This window comes from Microcebus murinus, chromosome 3 (genome assembly GCF_040939455.1).
Source record: "Microcebus murinus isolate Inina chromosome 3, M.murinus_Inina_mat1.0, whole genome shotgun sequence".
Lineage (NCBI taxonomy): Eukaryota > Metazoa > Chordata > Mammalia > Primates > Cheirogaleidae > Microcebus > Microcebus murinus.
This window is the reverse complement of record NC_134106.1, coordinates 59,572,714-59,590,585: the sequence shown is the minus strand read 5'-3', so window position 1 is coordinate 59,590,585 and position 17,872 is coordinate 59,572,714. Positions and strand designations below refer to the sequence as shown.

General features: G+C 36.6%; 1 pseudogene; it reads right to left on the bottom strand.

Annotated features, from left to right (window-relative positions):
* Positions 1-12,456: 12,456 nt before the first annotated feature.
* On the bottom strand, positions 12,457-13,234 carry LOC105863274 (small ribosomal subunit protein eS1-like; annotated as a pseudogene).
* Between the last annotated feature and the right edge of the window lie 4,638 nt (positions 13,235-17,872).

Sequence of the window (17,872 nt, the reverse complement as noted above, 5' to 3'; positions counted from 1 at the left end):
TGTTGAGTACAATGAACTCCATCATCAATTAGTTATATTGTTAATCACATTTTTCAAATTTTCAGAATTCTTACTAATTTTTGTCTTTTTGTTCCATTAGTTACTGAGAGAGGTATGTTAAAATTTAGAACTCACAGTTATTTCCCATGGAGGTTTTGTCAATTTCTGCTTTATATTTTTCAAGGCTAATTATTAGATGTTTACAGATTTGGAATTGGCATATCTTGCTGCTATACTGACACTCTAGTGGTTATGAAATATCTATCTAATAGTGGTTTTTGCCCTAAAGCCTACTTTTTTGTTATTAATATAGTTACACCAACTTTCTTTTGGTTAGCTTGCATAGTATATCATTTTTCATCCCTTTACTTTCAATATTCTTTTGTTCTTATCTTAAGGTCTGTTTCTTATGAGACATATTCTTGCAGCTGCTGTTGTTGTTTTAAGTTAGTCTTACAATCTCTAACTTTTGATTAAAGTTCTTAGTTCATTTACATCTAATCTAATTACTGATATATTGAGGTGTATATCTACCATATCACTATTCACTTTTTATTCATAGTGTTTGTTCTGCTTTTGTTTGCTTAACTGTATTGCCTGCTTTTACGTTAAACAAGTATTTTTTAAATTTTCATTTCTCTTTATTAGTTTATTTTGTATACATTCTTTTATTATTATTTTAGTAGATAGAAAATCATCAAGTTTATAGAAGATTACCACATATATTACCACTAGAGATCACCTATATATTATTCATCTATTTCAGGCAATGTAAGGGCCCTATGGACCTCCCCTTCTGGCTTTGTCTTATTGTTCCCATGTGTTCTAATTTCACATCTGTTTTATACTCCACAAAACTTTATTATACTGTTATGTAGAGTCAATATTCACTTAGATTAATGCATATATTTACTTCCCTGAAGGTAATGAGTCTTTCTAGTCTGGAGCTTTTAAGATTTTTTTCTTTGATTTTCATTCTTAGCAGTTTTACTACGAAGTGCATAGGTGTGTTTTTTCTTTGCAGTTATCATTCTTGGAGTTCATAGTGAGTCTTTACTCTTTCATCTGTTTTCTTCAAATATTGCTTCTGCTCCATCTCTTTCTCCTCTCCTTCTGGGTCTCTAATTACATGCATGTCATATCTTTTCATATGTTCCTTATGCTCTTTTCAGTATTTTCTATTCTTTTTTTTCTCTCCATGATTCAATCCAGACCTTTCTACGTACATATCTTTCAGTGTACTAATCCTCTTTTCAGCTTGGCTCAAGCTACTTGTAAACATATCTATTAAGTTTTCAATTTTAGTTATTGTGCTTTTCTACCTAATAGGGTTTTTAGTGTATGTAGAGGTAATAAAATAACTAAAACATAAAGGGTAAGGGTAAAGGGTCCTATATAGTGATAATGTTTTACATTCCACTTGAAATAGTAAAATATTGATTTTGAGGACATTGTAAAAAGTTAAGCATGTTTATTGGAACCCTATAACAACCACTAAATAAACAGCACAAAAAGATATATTCAAACCACAATAGGTGCATTAAAGTAGAATATTTTTTAAAGTTCAAATAACTCAAAAGAAGGCAGGAAAAGGAAGCAGAAGGACAAAAAATGAGAGAATAAACAGAAAACAAGTAATAAATGTTAAATCCCAATAGATAAATAATTAAATTAACTATAATTAGACTAAATGCATCAATTAAAACAAGAGATTGTAAAAATGAATTTAAAAGTATACAGGGTATAGAAAATATTCACTTCAAGTATAATAATATAAGTAGCTTAAAAGTAGAAAGATGGAAAAGACATACTACTAAAACATCAATCAAAGGTAGGTAAAGTGGCTTTAATAATACCAGGTGTAGTAGTCTTCAGAGCAAAGAAAGTTACCGGGGATTAAGAGTGGCCCTGTATGATGATAAAATATTTGATTCATCAAGGAGACATAACAATTCTAAATGCATATACACTTAAGAGAGCTTCAAAATACATAAAGCGAAAACTAATGTAACTGAAAAGAGAAATGGATAAATAAAAAATTATAGTTATTGGCTGGGTGCGGTGGCTCACGCTTTTAATCCTAGCACTCTGGGAAGCCAAGGCAGGAGGATCACTTGAGATCAGGAGGTCGAGACCAGCCTGAGCAAGAGCGAGACCCCGTCTCAACTAAAAATAGAAAGAAATTAGCCAGACAACTAAAAATACATAGAAAAAATTAGCCAGGCATAGTGACACATGCCTGTAGTCACAGCTACTCGAGAGGCTGAGGCAGAAGGATTGCTTCTGAAGTTGCTGTGAGCTAGGCTGATGCCACGGCACTCTAGCCTGGGCAACAGAGTGAGACTCTGTCTCAAAAAAAAAAAGAAATTATAGTTAGGAGTTTTGATGTTCTCTGAGAAATTGAGAAAACTAGTACATAGAAAACCAGTAAGAACATAAAAGGACTGAACAACACTATCAACTGACTGTATTTAATTAGCATTTATAAAACACTCTACCCAACAATAGCAGAGTTCATATTCTTTTCAAATGCTCATGGAATACTTGCTAACATTTACCTATCCTAGATCGTATAATAAACCTTAACAAATTTAAGGAGTTGAAATTGCAAAGTATGTTGTCTGGCAATATAAAATTAACTAGAAATCAACCAGAAATATAAAAGGAAAATTTCTAAATACATGGAAATTAAACAACATACTTCTATATAATACATAGGTTAAATAAAAAAATCTCAAGGAATATTAGAAAATATTTTGAAATGAACAAAAATTGAAATACAACCTAAAAATTTGTGAAAGGTAGCTAAAGCAGTCTTTAGAAGGAAATTCATTGTCTTATATGCTTATATTTTAAAAGAAGAAAGTTCTCAAATCAATAATCTAATCCCACACATTTAAGAAACTCAAGAAATAAGAGCAAAATAAGCTTAGTATAAGCAGAAATAAAGATATAATAAAGATCAGAGCAGACCAATTTGAAAAAGAAAAACAAATTAATCAAGCTAGAATCTGATTTTTGAAAGATCAATAATATTTATAAAATTATTGTTATCAGCAAGACTGACAGAAAAAAAAAAGAAAGCACATACAAATTACCTAGATCAGTGCTGAAAAGGGTATAACACTATAGAATTTGCCATCATTAAAAGGATGATAAGGAAATAAACAACTCTAAATACACATATTCAACAACTTTAATGAAATGAGCAAAATCTTTGAAAAATAAAAATCACCAAAATTCAACCAAGATTAAGTAGATGATCTGAAAAGTTCCATAACTATTAAATAAATTTTAGTTAAAACTCTTTTCAAAAGGAAATCTTCAAGCCCAAATAATTTCACTAGTTAATTCTACTAAACATTTAAAGGAGAAATAATAGCAATTTTAAACAATCAATTCTAGAAATTAGAAGAGCAAGGAATACTTTCCAACTTATTTTATGTGGTTAGCAGTACCATGATACTAAAACCAGACAAATTAAATACAAGAGCATGAAAAAAGGAAACTATAGATCAATATTCCTCATGAACATAGATGCAAAAATCTTTAACAAAATGCTAGCAAACTGAGTCCAGCAATGTATAGGAAAAACAGCATGATCAAATGAAGTTTACCCCAGGGAATGCTGATTGGTTCAATACTATTTGAAAAGCAGTCAATGTAATTTACCATATTAACAGTCTAAATAAGAAAAAACATTATGATCATATCGATTGATGCAGAAAAAGCATTTGATAAAACTCAACATCATTTCATAATAAAACCTCTCAACAAAGTAGAAATAGAAGTGGACATACGATAAAGGGAATTTACACAAACCATACAGCTAACATCACACTTAATGCTGAAAGACTGAATGCTTTCCCCCTTGTTTTCCTAGGGACAAGGCAAGAAGATTCACTCTCACCATTCCCACTCTATATTGCAGTAGAAGTCCTAGCCAGTGCAATATGGCAACAAAAAGAGATAAGTTATATGACTGAAAAGAAAGAAATAAAAGTCTCTCTATTCACATATGATGTAGAAACTCCCAAGGAATCTGAAGAAAAACTATCAGAACTAACAGGTGAGTTAGCAAGAATGGAGGATATAAGGTCAACACAAAAAAATTATTTATATTCCATATATACTAGCAATGAAAATAAATTGTTAGAACTTGGAATTTTAAAAAATAGCACTTCCAATAGCTCTAAAATACAGTGCTGTATGAAGCCTACAAAATAGGCTCCAACTGTGAAAACTACAAAACACTGATGAAAGAAAAAAAAAGAACTAGTAAAAATGGAGAGACATACTATGTTCATGGATTTAGAGACTCAACAAAGATGCCAATTTCCTCCAAGTTGATTTATGTATTTAATGCAATTCCAGTCAAGATTGTACCAAGATATTTTTGTAGATATACACAAGCTAGTTCTAAAAATTTTTAATAAATTTCATACTATATATAAATATTAACTTAAAATGGATCAAAGACTAAGAGCTAAAACTATAGTATTTTAGAATAGAACATAGAGGCAAATTTTTATGACCTTAGATTTGATGAAAGAGTCTTAGATGTGATACTAAAAGCATAAGCAATGAAAGAAAAAAAATTAATAACAAAGTTAAAAATTTTAAAGTGTACAGTTCATTAGCATTTAGTATTTTCACAAAGTTTGCAACCATCACCACTATCTAGTTCCAGAACATTTTTTATCATACCCAAAAGAAACATTGTACCCATCAAGCAGTCACTTCGCATTTCCCTCTCTCCTGATCCTCTGGCAGCCACTAATCTGACTTCTGTCTCTATGGATTTACCTATTCTGGATATTTCATACAAATGGAATCATACAATATTTGGCTTTTGTGTCTGACTTCTGTCACTTAGCATAATGTTTTCAATATTTATTCATGTTGTAGCATGTATCAGTACTTCATTTTCTTTTATGCCTGAATAACATGCCCTTGTATGTATATACCATATTTTGTTTATCCATTTATCAGTTGATAGCAATATGGGTTGTTTCTACCTTTTGACTATTGTGAGCAGTGCTGCCTTGATATTTTGTGTACATTTTTTATACATTTTACATTCCCACTTGTAGTGAATAAGAATTACCATCTCTTCACATCTTCACTAATACTTGTTATTTTAGGACTTTTTAAATTATAGCCATCCTGGTGAGTGTGAAATAATATCTCATTGTGGTTTTGATTTGTCTTGCCCTAATAACTAATGATGCTGAGCATCCTTTTATGAGTTTATTGGTCATTTATATATCTTCCTAAGAGAAATTTCAGGTCATCTGCCAATTTTTAATTAGGCTGTTTGTCTTTTTGTTTTCGGGTTGTGAGAATTTTTAATTTTTTCTGAATACTAGATGCTTATTAAAGATATAATTTGCAGATATCTTCACCCATTCTGTATGTCGTATTTTCATTTTCCTGATGGTGTCCTTTGATGTACAAAAGTTTTATTTTGTTAAAGTCCTATTTATCTATTTTTCCTTCTATTGCTCAAGTTTTTATTATCATATCTAAGAAACTAAGGTCATAAAGATTTACACCTAGGTTGTTTTCTATGATTTCTATAGTTTTATTTTTTATATAGGTCTTTGGTTCATTTTGAGTTGATTTTTGTATGTAGTGTAAGGTTGGTCAATTGATTTTTGACAAAGGTGGAAAAGTACTTCAATAAAAAAAAGATAGTCTTTTTGACTAATGGTGTTATAACAATTTGACATTCATATGCAAAAAATGAATCTGGACCCACCTCACACCTATACCTTGTAAGAGAAAGTCAATTAGCTAATTTAAAGAGAAACCTGAACACAATGCCACCATTCAGAGTTGTTTGGGGGATTGACAAATGGCAAATAGATGAAGGGTCATTCTCTTCCATTTTCCCATAGTACCCAGCCAGGTTCTGTTCCTCCAAAGACTGGAAGCTTCAGTAGCACATGAATTTGCACCTTGGCATGAATAATGTGAGCTTGTGCTAAAAAATAGCAGTGACAACTTGATGATTTTTAGAGATGGGCTAACTTCAGAGTGCACCCCACAAAGTGCTGGTCCAAAGCAGACATCTGAAAGAGAGCCCAGGAAAGTACAACTGTGGAGCTCTCATTAAATAATAATGGCAACCCAATGATATCCAGGCACTGGACACATTTCTTAACCCAATTTGTTTTTTACAATCCTTGAGAAATATAAAAACCACTCAAAGCTTCTATAATTCTTTTCTCCTGTTGCCTGACCACCAATATGCAAATAAGAGAAATAGGAACCACAGCGGGGAATGTTAGGTGTTTTGGATCAACAGAGGTTTTAGTATGGTGCTGGCAATGATATATGAGTCATAAATGTTTAACTTTGTGCATGATTTGTCTTAGTCTTTCTAAGCCTCTCTCTTTGACAGTAGGAGGCTAGAGTTCTTGCATTTCCTATTACTCATAAATCCCCTGAACCTAGGGCCCCTGGCTATTCCTCAGAGCTGAAGAATTAATTCGAGTTGTAAACAACAGTTGCTAAGATGAGAAGGTGTTATGATTTATCTATTTGTTTCCAAAAAAGCACACTGGTTCTAGAGACTGAGGTGACTAAGGCGTGAACATAAGCTTTCTCTTGGCCCAGTTGGGAGTCTCTTTTCTGTTCACTCGTCTTCAGGGGATCAGGGGGACGTGAAGGGAAACTGGACTTTGGAGTTAGGCAGATACGCCCTGGTTCAAACCTCAATCCAGTCAGGTTATAGCTGGTGACTATGAGTAAGTTTCCTAAGCTAACTGAGCCTCAGTTTCAAGAGTAACAATGGGGATAATAGTACTCATTTTGCGGGCTTATTGAAAGGATTAAATACAATAATATAGGTGAAAGCATGTAGTGGGTGCTCAAAAAATGTTAATCTCTATTCTCTTTTCCCATTTAAATAGATGGCTGAAATTCTGCCCCTCGATATCTGTACTAGTTGGCAGTTAGGCTTGGTTTGGCATAACACCCAAAATAATAGTGACTTAAAGGAGAGGTTTATCTCTTTGTTATTTAGTTTCTGGAGATAGACAGTCCAGGTTGCCCAGGGACCCCCCTGCTCTACCATCCCCATGGTCCAGGATGATTCTCCACTACATCCATGCTCCACAAAGCAAGGTGGAGGGAAGGGAATGAAGGCTCGAGCTCCATCCTTCAGGGAAATGACCAATATTACCTATGTCACTTTCCTTCACTTCCTATTGGCCAGATCTTAGTCCCATGGCCAATCTAGTAAGAAAGTCTGGGAAATGTGGTCTTTATTCTGAGCAGCCATGTGCCCAGATGATCATTGTGGGTTGTATTACTATAGAGGAAAGGGAACTGGATATTAGAGGACAATATGCGCCCTCTGCCCAGTGTCTATGCATTTTTCCCTTACTCTTAGCTCACAGTTGAAATTTTCAAACATAACTGCAAGCTATGTGGGTAATAAAATCAAATTCATCTGTACTATTAAAAGATGCATAGGCTGAATTATATTGGAAAAACATAAATAAGAAGTCAGAAAAAGCAGAGTTAAAGACAAGAGGATCACAAATGGTTGGCTTCTACTGGTGACAGTTGAACTGCATAGGGACTGCCCAACAGTGTGGAGTCTTTGTGCTCAACACCTTCCATGTTCCCTTCAGATCCAGCCTTCCGACATTTCCTCACTGCTCTGGGCCCAGAGGGCTGACCCATGGGGGCCACATTGACAGCTCTGCTTCCGCTTGGGTTTGGCCAGTGGGGAGCAGCAGCATGAGGTTGAGGGGAGGTTGGAAGGTGGGGCTGGGGTGCTTAGCTCCTCAGCAGCCTTCATGCAGGGATGACACAGGTTAGCTGTCCCTTCCCTGAGGTTACAGTCCCCATAGAGAAGCTCTTCCATGTGGCCTCTCTGTTTCTAGGTTCCCATATCTGCCTCACTCCTCTTCCCTTCTAGCCTAAAGAAAGTGATGGTCCCCTACTTTTTCTATCCCCACGATACTACGCTACCACTTGTGGTTTCCCTGCACCAGAACTACACTTTTGCAAATAGTCTCTCTCCTCAAATTACTCACTTAGGGTGAGCCATCTGTTTCCTTCTAGGACAAGATCTATGCTTAATACTCCTATAGCATGAAAAGGCACAGAGCAAAACCCAGTAGATCTGTAGGAAGAGATTCATAAAAGCAAAATCTCTTGAGGAATTTTTTTTTTTTGACAAAGTCTTGCTCTGTCTTGCCAGGGAGAGTGCAGTGGTGTGCTCATTGCAACCTCAAACTCCTGGGCTCAAGTGATCCTCCTGCCTCAGCTCCCTGAGTAGCTGGGACTACAGGCACGTGCCACCACATGCTAATTTTTTCTATTTTTTGTGGAGACAGGATCTCACTCTTGCTCAGGCTGGTCTTGAACTCCTGACCTAAAAGGATCCTCCTTCACTGGGCTCCCAGTGTGCTAGGATTATAGGTTTGAGCCACAGCACCCAGCCTCTTGAAGCATTTTAAATCAACCATTATCCATCTAAACAGTTTACATAATAATGCAAAATTTTCATCCTAGATAAAAAGAATATGTACTATTTTCAAATGTCCATTGACAATTCAGAACATTGAACAATATCTACAACAAGTGTGGCAAAAAGATAACGTTCCTAACACGTTAAGATCTCGGAAACAAAGTTATGAGAAGATTTGCAGGGAAAAAAGTTAATAACACATTTAAAAATTTTTAACCACTGGTAATCAAAATATGCAAATTACTTATCAGTGCTTGCAAGAGTGTGGTATGACACTGTTGTTCACAGCTAGTGGGAGTGTGAACTGATAAAAATATTCTGGAAAGACATTTGTCCTCTGTGTATTAAGAGTCTTCTAAAGATTTATACTCTTTAAATCAGTAATTCCACTTGTCAGAATTTATTATAAAGAAATAATAAATGATGCAAATGTGTTTAAGGATGAGTAGAACACATTGTTTACAATAGCAAAGTGAAAATAGTTCAGATAATCAACAATAGTTGATGGTTATATTATGGTATTCAATAGAAAGTACACCGACATTAAAATAAGAGTTTTCAAAAAAATTAAATAAAATAAAACAATATTCCCCAATAGTACTAACTTATCATAGCAGGATATAAAACTCTAGAAACAGTTTGATTCTTAATTAAGTTAAAATATGCATAGATAACTATTAACAGTGTTCATATGAGTAGTGAAATTACAGATAATTTTTATGTCTTTCTTTACTTTTCTGCATTTTCCAAGTGTTTTACACTGGGGTACATACTTTTATAACACTATGTATTTTTAAAAGAGCAACAAAATTCTGAAAGGCTCAAACTGCTTAAGAAGTAAGCCACTTTCACAAAACTGTGTAGTGTTTCAGGAGCCCACGTGATCCTGATGTAAGACATACCTTTCCCACCTTCTGCCCTTCTATACCCAGGAGCACCATTATGAGGGAAAAAAATCATTCTTTTCTCTCTACTCTCACATATCACTCAACACAATACTTCTGACACCAGATGTGAGGTTTCTCCAGACACACACCAAGAAATTCTTCAGTGGACCAGGTGGGTGTCCTATAATTTAATTTATTTCTGAGACTGTCTACCTGTAGATAGTGTCAGATCCCACCGGTTAAGCGCTCAGTCCAACAAGACTGTTCTTCATCTGAGATGCAAGTTACAAGCCCTAGGTTGTGACCTGCTATAAATAGGGTTCCCACAACTCCCTTTTCAGGTTTGATTAATTTGCTAGAGTGGCTCACAGAACTTAGCAAAGCACTTTATTTATATGTATCCATTTATTATAAAAGGTATTACAAAGGATATAGATGAACAACCAGATGAAAAAGATGCAGAGGGCGAGGTATCTGGGAAGACATTCAGAGCTTCCATGCCCTCTGTGGGTGTGCCACCCTCCACGTGTTCAGCTACCCAGAAGCTCTCCAAACCCTGCCTTTTGGGTTTTTAATGTAGGCGTCATTATGGGGGCATAATTGATTACATCATTGGCCATTGGTGATCACCTAAACCTTCGGCCTCTCTTCATTCCCCAGAAGTTGGGAGATGGGGCTGAAAGTCCCAACCCTCAAATCATGCCTTGGTATTTCCTGTGAGCAGCCCCCATCTTGAAGCTATTTAGAGTCCCCAAGCTACCAGTCATCTCGTTAGCATACAAAAGTCACCGTCACTCTGGAGATGCCAAGCGTTTCAGGAGAGGTGTGCCAGGTCATGAGGACAAAGACCAAATATATATTTCACAGTATCAAAACTGTCTTGGGAAGCAGCATTCTTCTTTCCCTGGAAGAGATTTTGAGCTATCACAATACAGTTTGGATTGAGGTACATTAGTTGCCAGGGTGAATCATTGGGAAAAGCACCTGTGGGAAGGGAAGACAGTGAGAGGCAGACAGGAGACCCCCTAGGGACCACTGGCGCCACTGGCAATATAGTTCAGAGAAATAAGGAGCAGTTTAAGCTTCAGAGCTTGGCACTACACCTGGTAGGGATGAAGAGGAGCAGTGCGAGGTAGTGGAGACCATTACCAACAGAGTGTTTTAGAGCAACTGAGGCCAGCAGTGACCAGCCACCTGAATAGGTTCATGGGAAAATATACAACACTGCTAGGTGGGTCTTAGGCATCCTGGAAGGTAGGCCCAGTGCTGCAAAGGGTAGGACTTTATCGAATTATTATTATTTTCTTTTAATCTGTTATTTTCAAAATTTTTTCTTATACTAAAATATCCTTTTTTAGACTATTAACATAAGTTTCAATTATTTTAGTTTTAAAATACATTTTAATGCCTGGTAGTACAAATTCATCCTATATGACAAAGGTGCCCCCAAAGCTTTATTTATGGAGGCAAATTTGTAATCCTAAATGCTTTCATTGTTAAACCAAAAAAACCTAAAAACCAATTTTAGAAAAGCTATTAATTCAAAAAGTTAAAAAATTAATAGGTAGTGACTTACTATAAGACTTACTACAATTTTATACTGAAACTTACTACAGTTTTAATGTCACTTTTCTTCTTCTTCTTCTTCCTCTTCCTCTTCCTCTTCCTCTTCCTCTTCCTCTTCTTCTTCTTCTTCTTCTTCTTCTTCTTCTTCTTCTTCTCCTCGTCGTCCTCCTCCTCCTATATTAAGATGCTATAATATTGGCATATAGATTGATGGAATAGAATAAAGAGTTCTGTAATAGGCCCGCACATATATGGCTAGTTGCTTTACAACAAAGAGGATAAGCTAATTCAGTGGGGAAAATGATAGTCTTTACAACAAATGATGCTGGATCAGCTGGATGTTCACGTGGAAAAAAAAATGAACCTTGATCCTTACTTCACACCATACATATAACATTACTCAAAATGGATCATGGACCTATGTATAAAAACTAAAACTATACAACTTGTGGGAGAAATCGTAGGAGAAAATTTTCATGACTTTAGGGTATACAAATAGCTCTTAGTTTGGACACAAAAGCATGAACCATAAAAAGAAAAATTGAAAAATTAAACTTCATTAAAATAAAAAACTCTGCTCTTTTAAAAATACCATTAAGAAAATGAAAAAATAAGTCACAGCCTGGTGGATAAATATTTGCAATAAATATGTCTGACAAATGATTTGTATCTAGAATATATAAAGAATTCTTAGAACCTATTTTTTTTATAGTTACATCTAATTTATTTGTTCACTTTATTATATATATAGCTGGAGGCAGAAGATAGTATTTGGATTTTAAAAAAACAAATCAGGTCGGGCGTGGTGGCTCACGCCTGTAATCCTAGCACTCTGGGAGGCCGAGGAGGCGGATTGCTCAAGGTCAGGAGTTCGAAACCAGCCTAAGCAAGAGCGAGACCCCGTCTCTACTATAAATAGAAAGAAATTAATTGGCCAACTAATATATATAGAAAAAATTAGCTGAGTATGGTGGCGCATGCCTGTAGTCCCAGCTACTCTGGAGGCTGAAGCAGTAGGATCGCTTGAGCCCAGGAGTTTGAGGTTGCTGTGAGCTAGGCTGATGCCTGGGCAACAAAGTGAGACTCTGTCTCGAAGGAAAAAAAAAAAAAAAATCAAAAAGCCAATGGGTTCTTGCCTATTACTCAATTTGAGACACTGGTTCTCAAAGTATCTTTGGACAATCAGCATCACCTGTAAACTTACTAGAAATGCAAACCTTCAGGCCTCACCTAGAACCACTAAATTAGAAATTCTGAGGTCAGGGCCCAACAATGTTTTAATAAGCCTTCCAAATAATGAGAATCATTAAAATTTTTAAGACATATAATAGTTTCCTTTCATTAACCATTTATATAACACTTCCAGATCACTACAGCTTAAAATGGTAAACAGTATCCTCTTTTCAACTACTTAATAAAATCCACACAACAAGTCAGAAAAGTTTACCAGCTATCAAATCAGAATATCTGATTCCCGATTGCTGTCAGACTATTTAAAAAGAATGTTCAGAAACAAACCATCACAAATAGGACACTTTATTTGTCATTATTAAAAGTCTGAATTTTAAACAGATTCTTGGACTGGTGGTTCATATCCATCAGCTCGTTCAACTTTAGCGCCTGTCTCATCACCAGTAGCTTTTCCAGAACTCATGGAGAGGATAAATAGATTGGCAAGCCTTTTCTATGTCTTTTCCAATGCTGTCTGGAATCAATTTATTGACTACTTCTTTCAAGTCATTTGTCTGCACCTCTCTGGTCATGATTTCCATCATCTTCTTCCGGATTTGGCGGACCTGTCGGTGCTGAGCATAAGAGGTCTTCTGTATCTGATTGTTGTGTTTTTTAGTAAAACCAACACAGAACAGACGAAGCAAATAACCATCGGTAGTCTTGACATCAACGTGCTTCGATCATAGTCTGCCATTTTTTAACCATGGAACACATTTTGTCACAGATAAGGTCCATGCCATGAAAATTAGTCAGACAGTTTTTGCCCTGAACATCTTCAGTAATCAGCTTGAATTTTCTAAATGCAACTTCATCATTTTGCAGATCAGCAAGGCTCACTTCAAACACACGACCCTTGAGGCCTTCGGAGACAATTTTCGTTCCTTGAGTCTTGGTGACTAGTGTTTTCCCAATATTTCTTATATTGAACATAGCAGGTGCCTTCACATCATACCAATCTTTTTCAGAAAATGGATCAACCACTTTCTTCTTGGCTCCCTTTTTGCTGTCTTTCGTAAGGCGCTTGTTCTTGCCGACCGCCATGGTGCTGCTCAGGGAGCCAAAAGGCTTAGAACCTATTGATAAAAAGAAAAACAACCCAATAAAAACCTGAAAAACATAATATTTTACCTTTACTCCTCATCTGGTTCCTAAACATTTGAAAAGGGACTCTTAAGGTATATTTTCAATACTAGACAAGCATGTCATTTTTAGCAGTAATAGCTGGAAAGGAATGCTGCTAGCAAAAGAACAAAGAACTAGGGCACAACATATTTACATTCCAACAGGAATGTAAATTGGTTTAATCTTTCTGAAGGGAAATTTGGGAGCATATAGTATGCATACTGTTTTCTAAGAAATTGCATGTCCAAAAATTTTTTCTAAGTCTTAAGTGTTATGTACATAAAGGTTTAGCTATAGAAAATTATAAGAAATTGAATATTGCCTAAATGGCTATTAGAGAATTGGTTAAAAAATTATGATACTTACATAGAATAAAATTATATGAAGTCAATACAAATATTGTTATAGAAATACAAGCATTTATGTAAAGCAATGTTTGAAATTCAATCGTATTACCTCTGGTAATTGTGATGATTATGGGTTACTGTTATTTTTGCAACTTTGTATTTTCTTCACATTCCTAATTACTAGCCTTGTGTTTTAGTTCATTTTATGCTGCCATAACAGAATCCATGAGATTGTGTTATTCATAAAGAATAGAAATTTATTTTCTTACAATTCTGCAGGCTGGGAAGTCCAAGATCAAGGCAAAAGCATCTGGTGTCTGGTGAGAGCCTTCTTGCTGTAACTTCACATTGTGGAAGGCAGCCCCTTCAAGCCCATTTATAAGGACACCTAATTCCATTTGTGAGGGAGAAGCCCTCATAACCTAAGCACCTCTTAAAAACCCCACCTCTTAATGCTGTAACATTGACAACACCTGAATTTTGGTGGGGATATATTCAAACCATAGCATCTAGTAACCCTGTCAAAGAATGATTCACGTATTTCATGGGTCCTACCATTACTGCTATTTCCTGGAGAAACTAATACATAGATCTTTCTTCTGTATCCTCTCCCTAGCTTACTCATCCTTTTGATTGCCCATTTAGGCATTCAGGGCCCCCTCTCCAGATTCTCCTACCCTGGAGGGAACAATCAGCCCTTTCTGGCTCTTCTCTGGGATTAGTGTGAACTGTATTCCAAGTGGTGCCTCACATACTAATTATCTATCTTCTCTCCTTTCTCCCACTCTGTTCACCTAATCCTTTCCTATTTTCCCACCCTCCTTCATCATCTTTTGCAGATAGACATCTGGCTTGGTTCCAAGAATCTTAATCTAACTTGTTCTCTGAGCCTTCCCTTTTTCAATACTGTTATGCTACTTATCATTTAAAGTTCATGCTTTCTCAGCTGTGTTCAAAGCTTTCATTGAGTATGTTAGAGGGGCTTTTGCTACTTTCTTCCCAGCACCTTTTCCCAACTTCTTTCTTCCAGTAAAAAAATAATTTCTTAGCCATGGCATGTGATGGGTTCTGGATCATAACAGTTTGGTCAAGTATTGGGATATGATGCCAGCTAGCCAGTCAAATCCTTTCCTTCTTAGGACAAAAGCTATAAGAAGAGTCTAGAGACTGCCTGTGACCATGTCCCTTGTTTTGCATGAAAGCCAGTTTGAGAGAATTGAGCTCACACAGAGATAAGAGAGCTGCATGAAGAAAACAGTCCAGATGGTATTTGTTCCCTTGACCCCTCTATCCCTGAGGCCAGTTCCATCCCTATTCTTGCTATAGGTTGATTACATCAGTCAACAAATTTCCCCTTTAATGCTTTGAGTTGCTTTGAAATAAATTTCTGTCACTTCGAACCAAGTGTTCTAACCATTCAGACCTCCCAGGGCCACCATGATTTGAGGACATGACAGCTCTGTACACACCTCCCTCGGAAAGTTGTCTAATCCATCCTCATACTCTCAACACCCACCTCTTCACAGGTCTGGACTGGGAATAGAGATACTTGGGTTCTACTTCTGGTTCTGTTAGCAACAGCTGTATGAACTCAAGGAGCACCTTTAATCTACTCGGGTCTTGATTTCTTCATCTACAAAAGGAGGATATTGGATTAGATGGGGTCTAAAATTCCTCCCAGCTCTCACATGTTATGCTTTTGTGATTCCAAATTCTACATATCCAGGCTGACTTACCCTGAGCTCTGGTCCTATGTCTGTTTGCTTAGCAGTTCTAGTTGTATGTCTCACCATTCTTTCAAACTCAACAACTCTGAAATCAGTCATCATTTCCCCACACAGTCTGGTCTTTTATGTTTCTTCCAGTGGAACTCCTATTGTTGCAGATGCTGAGACTCTAATATTTGAAATCATTTTTAACTGCTTACATGTTTTTATCAGATATGCTTAAGTGGCCACATCAAAAAATTCTGGCTATCATCCTGGTTTGGGATTTTATTATGTGTGTTAAGATATATCTAGATCTGTCTATGTCTATCTTTCGTATATATCTATATTAATATCTGTATCTATACTCACATCTACATCTATATGTACACCTCTATCTGTATCTGTATTTGTATCTCTATCAATATCCATACATGTGTCATCTATATCCCCAATCTCTACCCCAAGTTCCAGGTCCATATCTTCAAATGTATATTGAAAATTTCTACTTGGATGCCTCTCAGGCATCCCAAACTCATTGTTGTCTCCTCAAGTACTTATTTCTCCTTCTGTGTTACACATCTTGAGTAGAATTATCATTATGTAATTTATTTCCCAAGCTATAAACTTTGGATACAATCTTAACTCCTCCTCTGCTCTAACCACCCTCCTCTAACCCTATCAACTCTATCTTGGAAATGGCTCTCAAAACTTCCCCTACTCCTTTGGACCCACCTCCTCAAAGGCGCTGGTTCCGGCTTTTGCCATCTCTCACTGAACTACTATAATGACCTCTTAGAACTCTCCCTGCCACAATTCTCATCCCACCTTGCCCACTCTTTATATTGATGCTAGAGCGTTCTTTTCAGGTCAGTAAACCACCAAACTCTGCTTACTGGTTGGCAACTTTCAAGGCTCACCCTTTTCCTACAAGGTCAAGTTCAAATGTCTTAACATGGCCTGAGGCAACAAAAATGATAACAGGAAGGTGACCTAAGAGAGAGAAGAAGTATTTAGAAGTTATTTCAAATAGTTTCATACAAAGCTCCCAAGGGTATTCTCTGGTAAGATCAGAGAAAGATCTCTGGTAGATCTAAAGAAAGCCAGATTCCAGAATGAGCTCAGGCTTGGGAAACATGCAAAAAGTCAACTTAAGTGTTGGTCTCTAGTGGGAGGACCAGGCTGCTCTCTCATTTTCTCCTCTCTTCTTCCTCCCATAATGAAGATGCTCAGGGTCAAAGCTTGGTCCTCCAAGCCAGAGGAGTGGTGTGCTTTCTCTTCTGGTTTCAGTCTCTGGCTAGTTACTGACTTTTACTGGGCCAGCAAGTTGGATTAATCTGGTAGCTGCTCCCACTGCTGGGGTGCTCCCCTGGATTTCTGCTGCTCTGGGTCTTAGGGCCAACACTTTCTTCCCTGTCCTGGAGTGATCAGGATTGCCCTTCCTCACTTAGCAAGAGAGCCAGGAGCTGAGACTGGCTTCATTCGGAGAGAAGAATATAACCAGTGTGGCCAAGGGACACCTGGCTCAGTTCTGCACTAGGCTTGGGGCAAAGTCCCCCCTGAGAACAAAGGGCTTCTTTGCCTTATTTTATCTTCTGTGCTTACATTCCCTCTGGGGATTTGGGAGAAGTCTTGTCATTGAAAGCAGGATTTGGAAGTCCATACCTGGGCCATATGTCTCCACAAATATCCATGAGTATGCTATTCTGATACAACTTAAAGCCTCATTATTACTTTTTGTCATACAAAGCAGGAAGAATAAGGAAGGATGGGAACATATTTTCTGGCAGATGGTATCTGGGAACAGATGACAGAGAGAAGACAGGTCAGTCAACTCCTACTGACAGCAAAAATTTGGCTTTCTGTGTCTAAGACAGAGATCTTCATTCTCGGAAGTATAGAACAAATGTGGTTAGGAAGGAATGTGAATATAAAAATAGGATTGGGTGGTAAGAGAGCAATTTATTGCTTTTAAAAAAATTTTTAATGGTTAAAATTTTTTTAACTTAAAAAAAAGTATGAAACTGAAATGTAGAAAGAATAAAAGCCACTCATAGTCCCACCAGCCAGATATAAACCTTTATTAACAGTTACATGTAGTTCCTTCCATCCCTCCCTTTTATTTTACTATGCATACATCTTTCTTCTATTTGTTTTACAAATCTCAATCTTACTGTACACAAAAATTTGTATTCTACTTTTTACATGAGCATTATGTAATCATATTTATATTTTATTGCACAGCTCTTGTAAACTTTTGTTAATCCAGCAAATATTTATCAAGTGTCTACAATGCCCCAGGCACTGGCTGTGACAATGAAGTGAGAAACATGGGCAAGCCAACCTGCAGGTGCCCAGCAGTGAGATAAGAGCCCAGGGAGGGAAATTTGGGATCTTGGCCCACATGTGTGTGAGGTGGGACTCGCCCTGCGGGGTGGGTAAGAATTGGTCAGCAGAAGAATACAAGGGGACAAAGAGTGTCCTGAGGTCTGGCAGGAAGTGAGAGCATGAGAATCTAAGTTT